This window comes from Protopterus annectens, chromosome 14.part0, assembly GCF_019279795.1.
Source record: "Protopterus annectens isolate FY-2018-M chromosome 14.part0, PAN1.0, whole genome shotgun sequence".
In the NCBI taxonomy this organism is placed as follows: domain Eukaryota; kingdom Metazoa; phylum Chordata; order Ceratodontiformes; family Protopteridae; genus Protopterus; species Protopterus annectens.
In genome coordinates, this window is record NC_056748.1 from 1059052297 (window position 1) to 1059067594 (window position 15298).

A 15298-nucleotide genomic window follows, 5' to 3' on the forward strand; every position below is an offset into this window, starting at 1 on the left:
TCAGCATGATACACATTTCCTGTCTGCCAATGGAGTATATAACAAAGCAAAAGCAATTAGTAACCTTCTGGAGAGCTGTCGAAATAATTAACAAAATTCTTCATGATACTGACAATAGACATGGTAGCTTTTTTAGGCGCAAAGAGGTAATACACCCTTCACATGAGAAAATGAGCTTGTGACAAAAGAATCTACCAGGAATTGTGATCGCCTGTATTAACACATCAGGCGGGGCAAGGCAAAAGACCACTTGCAAGTTCTTATCCCTCCAACCCCACTACTGTGAGTGTTTTCAGTGACCAAGTTTTGCCTATAACCAATGCTACATCACACACACTGGTGGTGAATTAACTTATATAACATCCCATCATTAAAATAAATAATACAAGAAAGCTGAAGTTAGATTGTATAGTTCCTTTCTTTTAATTTCTTTTCTTTCTATTTTTTCATAATTGTTGATAAATTATTGATTATTATTTTATTTATTTATTTAACATTTTTTACCAGGAAAGTCTGGCTTGGAATGAGCCAATTAAATAATTTTGTCAAAATTTCAAATAAGATCATTGCAAACAAGATGTATGACATATTTTTGTTTATTTATCTGCACTTTACTGACTAGGTTAATCCCACTAGGCAAATGACCCCTTTTCAGGGAATTCCTAAGGTGCTATTCAAACTGTCTAGGAGAACTTTGGGCAGGCCACCATGGAATTTCCCGTTTTTTCATCTTGCTCTTTTGCATCATAACCACCAGGTGGTAACAGAGTGCTACTGCTGAGTTGGTTGTGTGAAATGCAAGATGGAAGATGCCGTGAGAGACAGACCAGTGTGTGTTTTGTGTATTGTGACAGTGAAGGAGTAGGTTACTTAAACAGAGTTTTTGAATCTGATGGAGTAAAATGAACAAGAAAATGGAGCAGAAATAAGCTGAGTGAAGTAATTAATTGCATTATGGAAGCAGAAGAAATGACAATTTTAACAGGAAAAGCAGTGGATTTTGTAGAGAAAGGAGTAGAAAACACTGATGTGTGTTTTTTTGAGGGTGGAATAACTAGTTTTAAAGGCTGACATCAACAAGAGTATGAAAAGTCTAATGTTCAAATAAATCTCCACAGTTCCAATTGTAAATGTAATAAATCCAATGACAATAAAACACTCAATATTTATTAAAACAAAAAACAACCAGTAAGCACTTTCATTCACAAAGAAGTTCTTCAGACCTGGTTGTCACACATACAAAATTCACATTTAGGCTAAATACAAGTGCAAATCCAGGTACGAATGATATGGAAAACTTTAAAGCAGTGTTATATAAGGAAAGGGTTAAAACACTGCTAATGTTTTGGGTCATGTGACTTGAGAAAACTATAAATGTGAATTTACTTTTATTACATTTACAAAAGTCTAATGTTGATACTGTAAGAATGGGAAGTCAAGCAGCTTTGGTAACAGAAGGAAGTGTACAGCAGTGAACGGTAAGTGAGCAACTCAGAGCTAAGAAGCATTTGTTACAAATTAAAACAAAGACTAACTTTTGTTTAAGTAGATGCGATGATGTGGCCAGTATCAGTACATAGTGTCCGACGTTACAGGATGGAGCTCAACAAACAGCAAAGAAAATAAAGTCGATAATTTTGTGGAAGAACATATAGAACAGAAGAAATAGAAGGAGTTATGGAAATTGAAGATATAGTGAGGTGATAAAATTTATATGCGAAAAAAAGATGAAATTAATGGTATACGAAACTGAAGATGTATAGCATTAGGGAATACTAATTATAAGACATTTATAAGAATAATACAAAAAATGCAAAAAGTATTGAATAAAGTAATAGGAAATTGAGTGTTTGATGTAAAAGGGAGAGAAGCAAAGAAAATGTTAATAATAGTAAAGGAAATAATATATATCTTTACAGAATAAAATTAGGCAAGACTGGTCATTTGAGATGTAGAAAAGGCAAGTTATATGGGAATTTTGGAAGCATATGGAATACGTTAAAAATAGTAGAAGTTATAAATGCTTGCTATGAAGATCCATAGGTGAAAGAGTTGGCAAATGGATATATGTAAAATACATCAGGGTAAGAAGGGGAGTTAAGCAGGGGTACCCCTTAAATATGTGTATTTTATTCTAATAATGAATGTACTTATTCAAACTTTTATGCCAGAAATTGATGACATATGTTGGAAGAAAAGAATGGAAACTGATATACCTTTATGTCTGTCTTATGTATATCATTTGGTTACTGCAGAAAAAACTAGAGGATAGATGAAAGAAAGTGTTACATGAACTGGAAAGGTTTTAAAAAAGTGGTTTATCAGTGAATAAAGGAAAAAGTAAGATGTTTGGTGAAATTAAGAAGATGAACAGAATTTATTATAATAGGAAGGAACTTAATCTATTAGGGGTTAAGTTTGGGGTATATGAAAACATACCAGAAAACAATAACAAAATTACTTGTATGGTGGAAAAGTTTTAATTTATCATATATTAAAAATGGGTATAGGTTAAAGACATACATTTGGGAAAACTTGCTTATGTTAGGAAAATGTATTTGTTTCTAGGAAAAAAAGGAAAATAATTGCTTGAAATATTTTTGGTATCAGGAAAAGTGTTATATGTAAGGAATGAAGAAAGTTGGAAACAAGTAAAATGGAAAAGAAGGCATAAAAGATTATGGAAATAAAAATATGTAAACAAGGTAAAGTTGTAGAAATTAAAAACTGATGAATGTGATGAAAAAATGAATGAGTGGTATGAAAAATTATGCAAGATTTTTTTCTTATACATCCATGGAGTGATTTATCAGATGATATTAAAAATGCAATAAAGCAAAGAGGAAAAGGTTTGAAGATTTCTATTAAGCTGTGGACTTTTTGTTGAGAAATCCATTAAGCAAGGTACTTGTTAAAGGAAATATGAAAAATAAAGCAGTAAAAGAAAACGTGTTTTTTGACTGCAATGTAGAGGAACCTGCAAAACAATGTTTTAGAAAATGAAATGAATGAATGTATATAGCTGGGATGTTTTCAAGTAAATGAATATGGAAACAATATTGTATGTAGTTAAGAATAGGAGGGAAGGAGGAAATTAATAAATGGGATAAAATATTTGTTACAATCAGGGTATTATTGAACAGAAAGTATCAAGGACTATTGTACAACAAAAACAGGAGAGAGAAAGACAATTGTGGAAAAATCATTTTGGAATGGAGATGAAAATTAAGGCAATAATAATGGAAGAAGTATGTACAAAAATTGAGTTGTATTACTGATGACGAAATTGTGAAATGATGTAATGATGGATATGTGGTTGAAAAAATATGTAAATAATGTAGAATACTGTGTAAATAATGCATATATAAATAAATCAGCCCTTGCTGTTTACAGTAAGTGCCATGTGATCTTTTACAGCCATATGAGCTACCAACATCCCAGGCAGATGTAGCCTCAGTTCAACATCTCATCCAAAGGATGTTGCACCAAGGAGTGCAGTACCCCACTTATCCTGCACCTGAGGAGTGCAGCACCCACTTATCCTACATTCTAGAAAATGTACTGGAAAATTAATCCCAGTACCTGATGTTGAAATAATATAAACTTCTGCACCAAATGCAATACTGTAATTGCAAAGTAAGACTTAAATATTAGTGAAGAAATATTTCAGTAAAGGATCATTCTGCTGAGGCAAGTAACCTACTAAAATGCAAACAACATTTAAAAGTGAATACGTATATCTTGATGCATGTATTTTCTGTTTTTTTCTCTACACAGTATTTTTTGCCAAAGAACAAATAGCCTCAGTTGACCAGTAAAATTTTAGCTTCAGTTCAGAAGTTTCTTCCATTCATACACTCATATAAGTTCATAGGTTCATAGGTGTGTACTAGGCTAATGACCCTGGGGTCTTTACAAGGCTAGCCCATAGGATTACCCTGGCATCGTGCCACCCGACCTTAGTTCCCAGTGCCTCTGTAGTAGAGCCACTAGAGTGATCCCCGGGGTGAATTTTCTATTTCCCATCCACTCATCAAGATTTCTCTTGAAGAGGGCCAGTGAGATGCTCTGCTTGACATGTATGGGAAGTCCATTCCCTAGCATGGGCAGTCTCTGGGTTATGAACTTTCCCTCCAGCATGTTCTGTTGATTGTGGTAATGAGGCTGAGGTCTTTGGAGTGTGTGGGCAGGAGGCATTGGGATTTCTTTAGATGTAGCATTTCTTAACAGAGCTGGGTCAGACATGGCTTTGTAAGTCAAGCAGAAATCACCTCTAAGTAGGCAATATAAGACAGAGAATAGTTGGATTTTTTTTAGTCTGTCCATATAGGACAAATATTTAAGGCCTAGGATCATCTTTGTGAGGTACTTTTGCGGCCTCTCCAGTTGTTGCAGATGTTTAGTGAGGTACATGCCAAATGGGGCATTGTACTCAATGATTGGCCTAATGAGGGAAGAGTATAGGGAGACAATGATCTCTTTCTTCCTGGATGCCAAACCCTTAGTAATGAGATGTGCCACATAGAAGGACTTTCTGACCACAGTGGAAATGTGGTGGTCAAATGAGAGTTCCCAGATCTCTTATAATGCCTTCTGTGTCCAGTGGACTACCATCGATGTGGTAATTCATGGGAACCAGGTTTTTCCCAAAGGGGATGATGAGACATTTTTTGGCATTGCGCTTAAGGCCATGGTTCTGACATTAGTCGTTGGTCTCAGTGAGGCCTTTCTGTAGGGTGTCAACATCACTTGGGGAGTTAATAATAGCTCCCAACTTGTAATCGTCTGCAAACTTTGTCAGCCATAGTCCCTTCATGTTGGCCTGGACTTCAGAGAAGTAGATACCAAACAGGAGAGGACCCAGGACTAAACCCTGTGGGACTCCACTCATGACTGGTCGGCAGTCTGACTTGGAGTCAGCTACTTTCACACTGTGGGTTCTACCTGTGAGCCAGTTTGCAACCCACTTAGTGATATAGTGGTTGATGCCTAGCTTAGTGAGTTTTTCTATGATTCCGGAGTGGGGAATGGTATCAAAGGCCTTGGCCAGATCAAGGTAGGCTGTATGAACCACCTTGCCTTCATCCACAGCTCTGGTGACTGACTCAAAGAAGTTGACCAAGTTGAGCAGGCATGATCTACCCTTCAGAAAACCAAACTGTGTGGGGTCCAGAGTATGGAGATTCCCTATATCCTTGTTTATTGGTCCACAATGATGGATTCCATAGCTTTGCATATCAGACTCATCAGGCTAATGGGGTGATAGTTCCCAGGTCTGTAGTCACTCCTCCTTTGTTGAGAGTGATGACTGTAGCAGTGCACCATTTGGTAGGGTCAAAGCCTGAGGTGAGGCATATTCAGAGATATTCATTCAGCCAGGCTAAGGTGCAAACATTTCTTCAGCTAATTTAAATCCTTACATGCAATCAACATTGTAACTGTACTAGATAGCAAATTCTATTGGCTAAAGACATTTTCAGTGAACTAAGATGTAGTTCAATTATGTCCACACATGGTACATAGTCTGATTGATGTAATTCAGTTATCTCCACACATGGTACCTATCAGTCTGGCTGATGTAGTTCAATTATGTCCACAAGTGGTACGTATTAGTCCGATTGATATAGTTCAGTACATGTGGTACATATCAATGTGATTGATGTAGTTCAGTTATGTCCACACATGGTACATATCAGTGTCATTGATGTAGTTCAGTTATGTCCATGTGTAGTACATATCAGTGTGATTGATGTACTTCATTTATGTCCACATGTGGTACTGGTACATAACAGCCTGATTGATGTAGTTCAGGTTTGTCCATACATGGTACATATCAATGTGATTGACATACTTCAGTTATGTCCACACATGGTACATATCAGTCTGATTGATATAATTCAGTTATATCAACATGTGGTACATATCAGTCTGATTGATATAGTTCACTTATGTCCACAAGTGGTACATATCAGTCTGGTTGATGTAGTTTAAGTTATGTCCACACGTGGTACATATCAGCCTGATTGATGTAGTTCAGTTATGTCCATGCGTGGTACATATCAGTGTGATTGCTGTAGTTCATTTATGTCCACATGTGGTAAATAATCTGATTGATGTAGTTCAGGTATGTCCACACATGGTACATATCAGTGTGATTGACATACTTCAGTTATGTCCACACATGGCACATATCAGTCTGATTGATGTAGTTCAGTTATGTCCATGCGTGGTACATAGTGTGATTGCTGTAGTTCATTTATGTCCACATGTGGTAAATAATCAGATTGATGTATTTCAGTTATGTCCACACATGGCACATATCAGTGTGATTGATGTAGTTCAGTTATGTCCATGTGTGGTACATATCAGTGTGATTGATGTACTTCATTTATGTCCACACGTGATACATAGTGTGATTGACATACTTCAGTTAAGTCCCCACAGGGCACACATCAGTCCAGTTGATATAGTTCAGTTATGTCCACACATGGTACATATCATTATGATTGATGTAGTTCAGGTATGTCCACACATGGTACATATCACTGTGACTGACATACTTCAGTTATGTCCACACATGGTACATATCATTCTGATTGATGTAGTTCAGTTATGTCCACACATGGCACATATCAGTCTGATTGATGTATTTCAGTTATGTCCACACATGGCACATATCAGTCTTTTCGATGTAGTTCAGTTATGTAAACACATGGTATATATCAATGTGATTGATGTAGTTCAGTTATGTCCATGCGTGGTACATATCAGTGTGATTGCTGTAGTTCATTTATGTCCACATGTGGTAAATAATCTGATTGATGTAGTTCAGGTATGTCCACAGATGGTACATATCACTGTGCCTGACATACTTCAGTTATGTCCACACATGGTACATATCATTCTGATTGATGTAGTTCAGTTATGTCCACACATGGCACATATCAGTCTGATTGATGTATTTCAGTTATGTCCACACATGGCACATATCAGTCTTTTCGATGTAGTTCAGTTATGTAAACACATGGTATATATCAATGTGATTGATGTAGTTCAGTTATGTCCATGTGTGGTATATATCAGTGTGATTGATGTACTTCATTTATGTCCACACGTGGTACATAGTGTGATTGACATACTTCAGTTAGGTCCACACAGGGCACACATCAGTCTGATTGATGTAGTTCCGTTATGTCCACATGTGGTAATTGTCAGTCTGATTGATGTAGTTCAGTTATGTCCACACTTGGTACATATCAGTGTGATTTATTTGTGTGCACTGCATGTCTATGTAGTCCCTGACATTCCTAGTGCCAGCCACCTATTCTTCCTTTAAATATATCAAGTAATGCTTTTACTTAGTTCAGAAAACTTATAGGCCCCCATCCATTTTCCTAGTTCATATCTCTCAACGCTTTAATACTTTTATTTGCAAATTTTCTGAGTATTTTCTTTTGTACTTCAGTATAGAGATCCTATAATGTGTTATTTTACTCTTTGTTGCTCTAATCAAACTATTGAAAATCCCCATTACTCTAATATCTCTTGATTTGAAGCAGCTCTTTATATTCACTACTGCCTTTAACTTTCTTTGCATATAATATTTTTGCATATCTTTTATACATTAGATCTTTAGGAACTAATGTGCATCCTTGTAAGACATCATTCACAGATTTTCTGATGTCTATATTATACATTTTACCAAAAAAGCTAGACCCAGAAGTGATATCAAATTTCTTTTAAACTTGACCACAAGATGTTTTCACCATCCCCGCTTGTATTTTTCTTAAATTTTAAAGCATCTGCATAAAAGGAGTCAGCACCAGCTGTACCATCTCTACCACCAAATTCTTCATAGCAGTTTGTCCTGTAATCTTGCCACTCCCAGCATCCCTGGAGGCTACCTGTTTACAGACAGAAGCCCCTCCTTTCTCTCCTAGCGTGGGTAATCTTTCTAACCGCTGCTCCTTTCTCTCCAGTCTCCTCTAATAAAAGAGCTGCAAATTGATCTTCAGACATCTGTATCACAGTCGAAGCTCCATTTCTATCCTTATTTTGAAATTGTAATACTTACGTGTTTTCTTCACAATTTTTTAAATATCTAAAAAAATAACCTTTCATTGTCTTTAATTTCTGCTGTCAAGACCTTCTCATATTTCTGACTATCTTTTTAATCCACTCCTGTAGAAGCTCATATACATTTTTTACTTTCTTTTTCAATTCCCATTTTCAACTGACTGCTTCTTTAAACCAAAGTTTTTATTACTCACCAATAAAGTAATTTTATGACTATTTTTTTGTTGTCTAGTAATTTAGACTCCTGCTTTATGTATCTTTTCTTAAATTTCTACTGCATAATTCTTGATTGCAGGATACAGTACATCTCCTCAACACTTCATCTTAAAACATGTTTTTATAAATTTTCTCACATCAATTTAGCCTAAAACAGTTTATAATTTGTTTGAGCTATTGCACCATAATGATATTCTGCTACTACATTCTGTCAAAGCACATCACTTGCTGTAGCAGTCAAATGGTCATTGTCAGACAGGAGGGCAACAGACTGAATTCTAGAAGAGCAATACCCTCCTTTAAAAAAATGTGCATAGTGCATTCACAACATCTTATTTTGTGGGGATGCATAATTTAGTTTGATATTTAACAGTGTATTTTGCTCTTGTATTAATATTTCAAAATCTTATGCCTCCCTGTTAGGCTACTTAGGCTGACATTAAATGGAATCTAGTATTGGGTATTTGATATAGATTACCTTCTTAGGTCATTGAAAATACTTGTATATCTGAGTAATATTAAACATTTATGAAAATACACCAAAGCTTTCTTTTCTGCCATATCAAGAAAACACAACAAACTACTGAATAATTAAAAACTAATAATTCTGAGCTATAATTGTACATTGCCATGACAGATTTGATTGCCTTTCCATAACTTGTATGAACAAAGTCTTTTTTAAAACATCTTAGCATGTATTTGCCTCTGGAGAACGTACTTATAAGAACACAGAATATGGATAGTTTGAAATACGTTTTACTTGGCATTGTCCCCTCTCATTTTCTCCTAATAGGATATGCAAAGTCACTTTTCCCCAACAGAGGAAGATCTTTTTTTTTTTTTAATTTTCTCTAGCACCTCTTCCCAGTGCAACAAAAATGTTTTTGCAATCAAATATGTTGGTTTATAAGACATTTCTTGTTCAAAAACCTTATACAGGATCTCTAAGTCAACAGGCAGCCACACTGTAAGCTGATGCTCAGTAATCCCTTGGGTGGCTTCTACATTCCACAGGTAATACCACATCCTGTAGCTTAGACATGGGGAATAAGCCTATAGCTGTTAGAAGATGGGCAAGAAAGAATGCATAGTTTAGAAATCCATTTTCCAACTGAAAGTTATTTTTAATGACATATAATGGTCATATTTAACAAGTGGGTTTTATGTTGTAAACTGAATAAATTGTGGTGCATTTGCCAGATATCTTTGTACCCATAGTAATGGTAACACTTACTTGCATAGCAATAGCATTATAGTAACAGAAATGTGAGGAACACTCATAATATTGGACTACATTTAGAAATGGTAACAAGTGATAGGTCAATTGCATAGTAATACCTGAATATCTTTAGTAATAGTAAATGTTGAATGTGGGGCTCTTGTCTAGTAATATGCATATACCTGTAGCAATGGTAGGAGGTGTTGCTGATAGGTTTACTGCAAAGAGTATTAGATATTCCCAAGTATAATGCTAGATGATAGCTATGATTGCAATACAATATCAAAGTACTGATAATGTCTGAAAACATTGTGAAATACTTCAGCATGACATTTTCAGCTGTAATTCATCTGGACCACCAACTCAATTTCCAATGAAACTATAATTATTGGTGATGTCAATATCAACTGGCATACCTGACTTCCCTTCCTCAAGCATTAATCTTCATGGATACACTCAACTTATTTCCTCCTACACTCATTACAACAAATCTGCAAACACAGGCAGCATCCGTGATCGGATCCTAGTAACCAGTCCTAGTCTGTACCAGAACCCAAAAACCCTCTCTGATTCTATATACATGACCACGTCCCAACTTACGTTCAAAGAATTTCCCTCCATCAAGCTAGGCTACACAAATATAAAGAATGCCATAGTCTCACCAGCTTTAATCCTAATGTATTTAACACATTACTCTCACTATAAACTGGTCCTTCCTCTTTAGCCTACCACTAGATGATGCTGTTCTCAAATTTAACTATATATTTCTAGATACTCTTAATCACCAAGCTCCCTTCAGAAAAAAAGAGTGAAATCTCTTCATGTTGCTGCTTTACAAGTTAACTTGTCTGTTCTCAATATACAGTACAATTACTCTTGTTTTAATTTTATCTTATGAATGTTTTAAATTTAATAGTATTGTTAACTCTTGTTTTATATTAGTACCCTGTTAATTGATAGTTCTAATCTCTTCTCTATATACTTATCTATTTTTTTATATATTTGGAGCTATTCTCCCTGGGCCTCCACTGAAACTGGGATTGTTCCCAGTCAGACTTTTCCCAGTCAACAAATGTCAAATAAATAAATAAATAGATCACAGTCTATAGAAAAGTCACCCTTTTAAATTGCAGTTATTTTAATCTTAGAGTAATTATACATTTTGGTTTCAGATATTAGAAACCAGAAGAGATTAAATGGTGAACACAAATCATTTTCAACATTTTGAAGGAGTATAAACAGACAACTGAACTATGTTACGTTCTTTATATGATGAGTCTTGATAAGTCTTCATATACATGTGCCACATACAAATGTTTATACAGCATTGCTAGGAAGTCTGCCATTACCTTACCTCATCAAGAGTCTTATTAAATTTTGGGAAAATTGAAGGGTGTTGTACTATTTCATAGTTGTTCATGTAATGCAACAGTTTTTTAAGTCTTACTTAGTCCTAACCAGCAAAAATGAATAAAGAGTGCATACTCAGTATGATGGTCTGTATTGTGGACTTTACTTGTGTGAATTCTATTATAACAAGAACATTTTTTATTTCATGTCACATAAATTGTACATTTCACTTATCTTGGCTATTGATTATCAACCAAACAAAGATAGTTAAGCAGAAGGTGTTTCAGAAGTTAGCCTATCCAATCAAGCAGAGGTATTTAATGGCAGATTTGAACACCCCTGGTTAATAGCTATAGTTCTTTGACTTCAACAGGTCACCTGCTTGTAGCTTCAGCACGGAAAAATAAGATGATAATTTGCATAATTATCTTGTGTGTGTAAGACTCAGCATGGCGTGAAGGCTCAGCCTAATTGTAAAAGTCAAAGCACATCATTCCTTTTATGCTTTAGCAAGCACTGATGAAAAGTAATGGTGGCCACATTAAGATTAAACTATTTCAATAGATCTAATACTATGTTTCAGGGGATAATTTCATTACATTTTAAATTATCAGAAAGGCTAAGGTTATAATTCAAATGTTATCCTTGCAACTTGTGAGTCATATAATTGTTTATACCACATTTGAGTGAGGGAGAACTATGCAGTTGCTTTTGAAGTAAAAAGTAAATTAGGTGCATAATTAAGGAATAGTTTCTCTGGGAATACTGTGCTGGTTATAAGTTCATCACATTCTTTAACTGTGATTGAAAATAATGTAAGTTTGAAAGGTAGATTGATCAGTTCTTTGATATTTCAATGCATTTGTGTTTTTTTTCTCTTTTATTTCATAGTTGTCCACCTCATAAATTGACTTTGTTTCTTCTGATTAGTTGATGTACAGTCTCTTCTGTCAGTCTGCTATTTACAGTACTATTTTGCAAAATGTATTAGGCTATCAGACTCCTTCATAGCATGCTTCATATATTACATGATTGACTGTCTGATCCTTTTTCTGTAAACTGACAAATCGTTATATGGATGAAACAGCTGTGAGCTATGTTAACATTTTGAAAGGATAATCACTCTTGTGCATGACAAATCCCATTAAGGAATCAAGACAAGTGAAATCTATCTGGTGCAATGTGGGCTTCAGTCCTCATTAGTTTCTTTTGTAGATGAAAGTCTGACAAAGTAAAGCAAGGCAATTGATCTTTAACTTTCAAAACTGCGTATCTATTTGTAGTCCTTAAAAAAAAATCACTGAATGACTGAAATGCACTCATTTACATATCAGAAAATAGCTAATCAATCTATTTTTCAAAATGCTGAGCAAAAACAAATATAGAAAACTACAGTCCACTTGGTATGATAAAAAAAAAATAGGGAAAAACATAGATTGCTATTGAAAGAAATAGTTGTGTGAATCTTGAGGTAAGTATAGAAAACATAAGTGATAAGTCTGGTTCATAAAAACAAGTGCATTCCAAAAAGTGCAAGATGTTTCTTTCAGTGACTTTCTGAATTTTTACATAAAGGTACAGCTATGGAGATAGCCTGGGCTGCTTTTAAATAGGCATTTGTCATGGTCTCATTCAGGAATTCAACAAATAATTTTATCATTCTTTGGTGGAATGTATTTAAAAACTATTTTTTGGCAGGAAGAAGGAGATCATAGTAAAGAATTACATGGTTCAGTGTTAGCACCACTGAAAGAAAGACAAAGAAAACAAAACCATGCCCCCTGTATATGACACAAATACATTTAAGAAGATTAATATGTGTAACAAGTTAAGAAAGGTTAATGAGGTACTTTATATAATCAGTGGAATAGTTAAAATGGTAGCTAGAATCCAGTACATAAACATTTATACCAAAAGGAAATCAAAATTTAGGGAATAAGTGGAAAAGACCAGAGAAAAGTAATTTCAGATTACATTAGTGGTGAGATGCAATTTAGGAAGGTAATAATTTGATACATAGTGTGTAATGCTATGAACAGGAAAAATAAGGCAATTATTTATTTGGGCAATAAACTAGAGTCTTAATTTCATATACTCTGTGCATTTTTGTCTATTACAAGAACCCCCTCAATACAGCAAAGAAATAGTGGTTTACCAGACTTTTCAACCACCAATTTGAAGAAGACATTTGTAATGATGTATTAATATTATTTACTAATATGAAAATCACTATGGTATTATATTTCAGTCTGAGAGTTTGAGTGTTTTAAGTCTCATCACGCCATGCAGTTTGCCACTTGACAAATGCTTTGTCAGACATTCCAATGAAGAATATTTGAGAGGTATGACTTCCAGTCTTTTAACAGTATGATCATCAATTTCCTGGGTAATAGCATATCCCCAAGAAGAGGACATGAAAGCCAGAGTGACAGACTCCTCTGCAGTGGAAGGCGACCATTTTGTCTTTATACAGTAACTCAGAATGGCATTTTGCAGTGGGTTACAAGTTACTAAACCACCTTCTCATACTCTGAACTCTTTTTCTCATTCATCATTGTAGGATTTTAAAAATATGCTTCTGGTCGTCTTCACTATTGTTTGCTTGTAGCATCAAACGAGCTGTCATCAGTATGACTCATAAAAGTTACAAATGTGTTCTGTAAGTCATAGCCTGGAACTTGCATATATTATGCCTTACATCACTCATCTTAATTTGAAGTCTTAAGAATCTAGACAATTTTTGAATATGAATCATCTATTTTGTAACACATCATTTCTGGTCAAAAAGATGAATTACATTATCTGGTACTGATGCAGGGTTACCCTGTTGCTGTTATGGGAGCATACAAATAGCCTCTGTAATCACAACTTATTTTTCATGTTCACTCAAATTACAGCAAGCAGACCGATGTCTTAACAATGAGAATAATGTGATGACTGTCATTCCAAAGCAATGTGCATTAAAATGCAAAACACACAAATCTATTACGGGTGTGACCTAGCTGTTGCTTTATCCTAATGAAATACCACTTTTATTTAGACAAGGTGCATTTTAAGGTTTGTTCCTTTGTCTTTCATACTTCCTATGTGTGAAACGTACCACCTCAGGGACTTCAGGAGCGCCCATCCTTGGCTGGCTTCCACAAGTCATTAAAAACATCTATCAGGGCTTCATGTCAAGTGGTGGGTGAGATTAGGTAGGCTGTGTTTATGTTCTATAGTCCTATATTTTGCAATTTATTATTTTATTGATCTTATTGCCATCTACACAAAGCTAAAGTTTAATTTATTTTATTATGGTCTGCCAAACTTGATTTCTGTATAGTCACAGAGGAAGTGAATAGTTCAGCATAAAAAGGAAGGTGTATGATACATATTTGCATGTGCACAGGTTTATAGATAAGTACAAGGTAGCTCTTCTTGTGGGTCATTTTATGCTTCGCCGTTTTCTGTTTCAGAGATGAGAATCTAATACTGCACTTTGTATTCAACATTATGGCAACCTCCAACCCTTAAAATGGTTCACAGAGAAGTACTAGGCTAACTGCTGTTGGAATACATTAAAAGCCTAGCCAATTTCTCTTCAAAGGTGAAAATGAAGCCCTGCACCTTGTGTCCGTGAGATGAAAACTTTAAGCATTTTGTCACTTCCCATGTAGCACCAAGGTCTCTATGACTTCTACTTGACATTTCTCTTAGTGTATAATTTACTGACTACAGATCTGCTTTTCAGTGTCATCTGTAGCTTGTAATTCTTACATTATATCTCTCCCTGATAAGGCAAGGCAAAATGTATGTTATTATGAGTGAAACAGCTGAGATAAACTTCTATAAGCAAGGACAAGGGGAGTGGGATGAGCATACAGTCTTCAGTTTTTTAGTAACCGTGAGATTAATCTGAGTATATAAACATCACTCATCAAGACAAAAACTGATATTCTATGTTAACTTCAGGGCATTTGTCACTACTGCATGAAATTTGGCTTCCTGTTTTATTGTTTTTCATTTCCACATGCAATTATATTTACAGTAGTCAGTGGTTGTTTGGCTTAAAAATCTAAAAAATTTCTATACAAGTTTGTAAAATATCTTTTCCTTCATACCCTTCAGAGTGCCTTACTGCACTCACAACACAGACAGCTACACTTTGCATACTAGTTAAACTTCAAATTATTTTTTTTTACATAAAAAGAATAAATTATTAGCTAATGCATACTGGCATAGAATCACTCCTCCACCAATGGTTATGCATGCTTTTTCAGGTTTTATAAATGCATACCTGTTTGAATTTTACCTGTAACTACTAATTCCTTCATAATGCTGTCTAATGTATTTCATCCAGCATCCATGTGGATTGACAAAACAAATAATGGGAGAATTAGAAAATCAATACTCAACATACTTATCTTAAGGTACTATCTGATAAAATATGACATT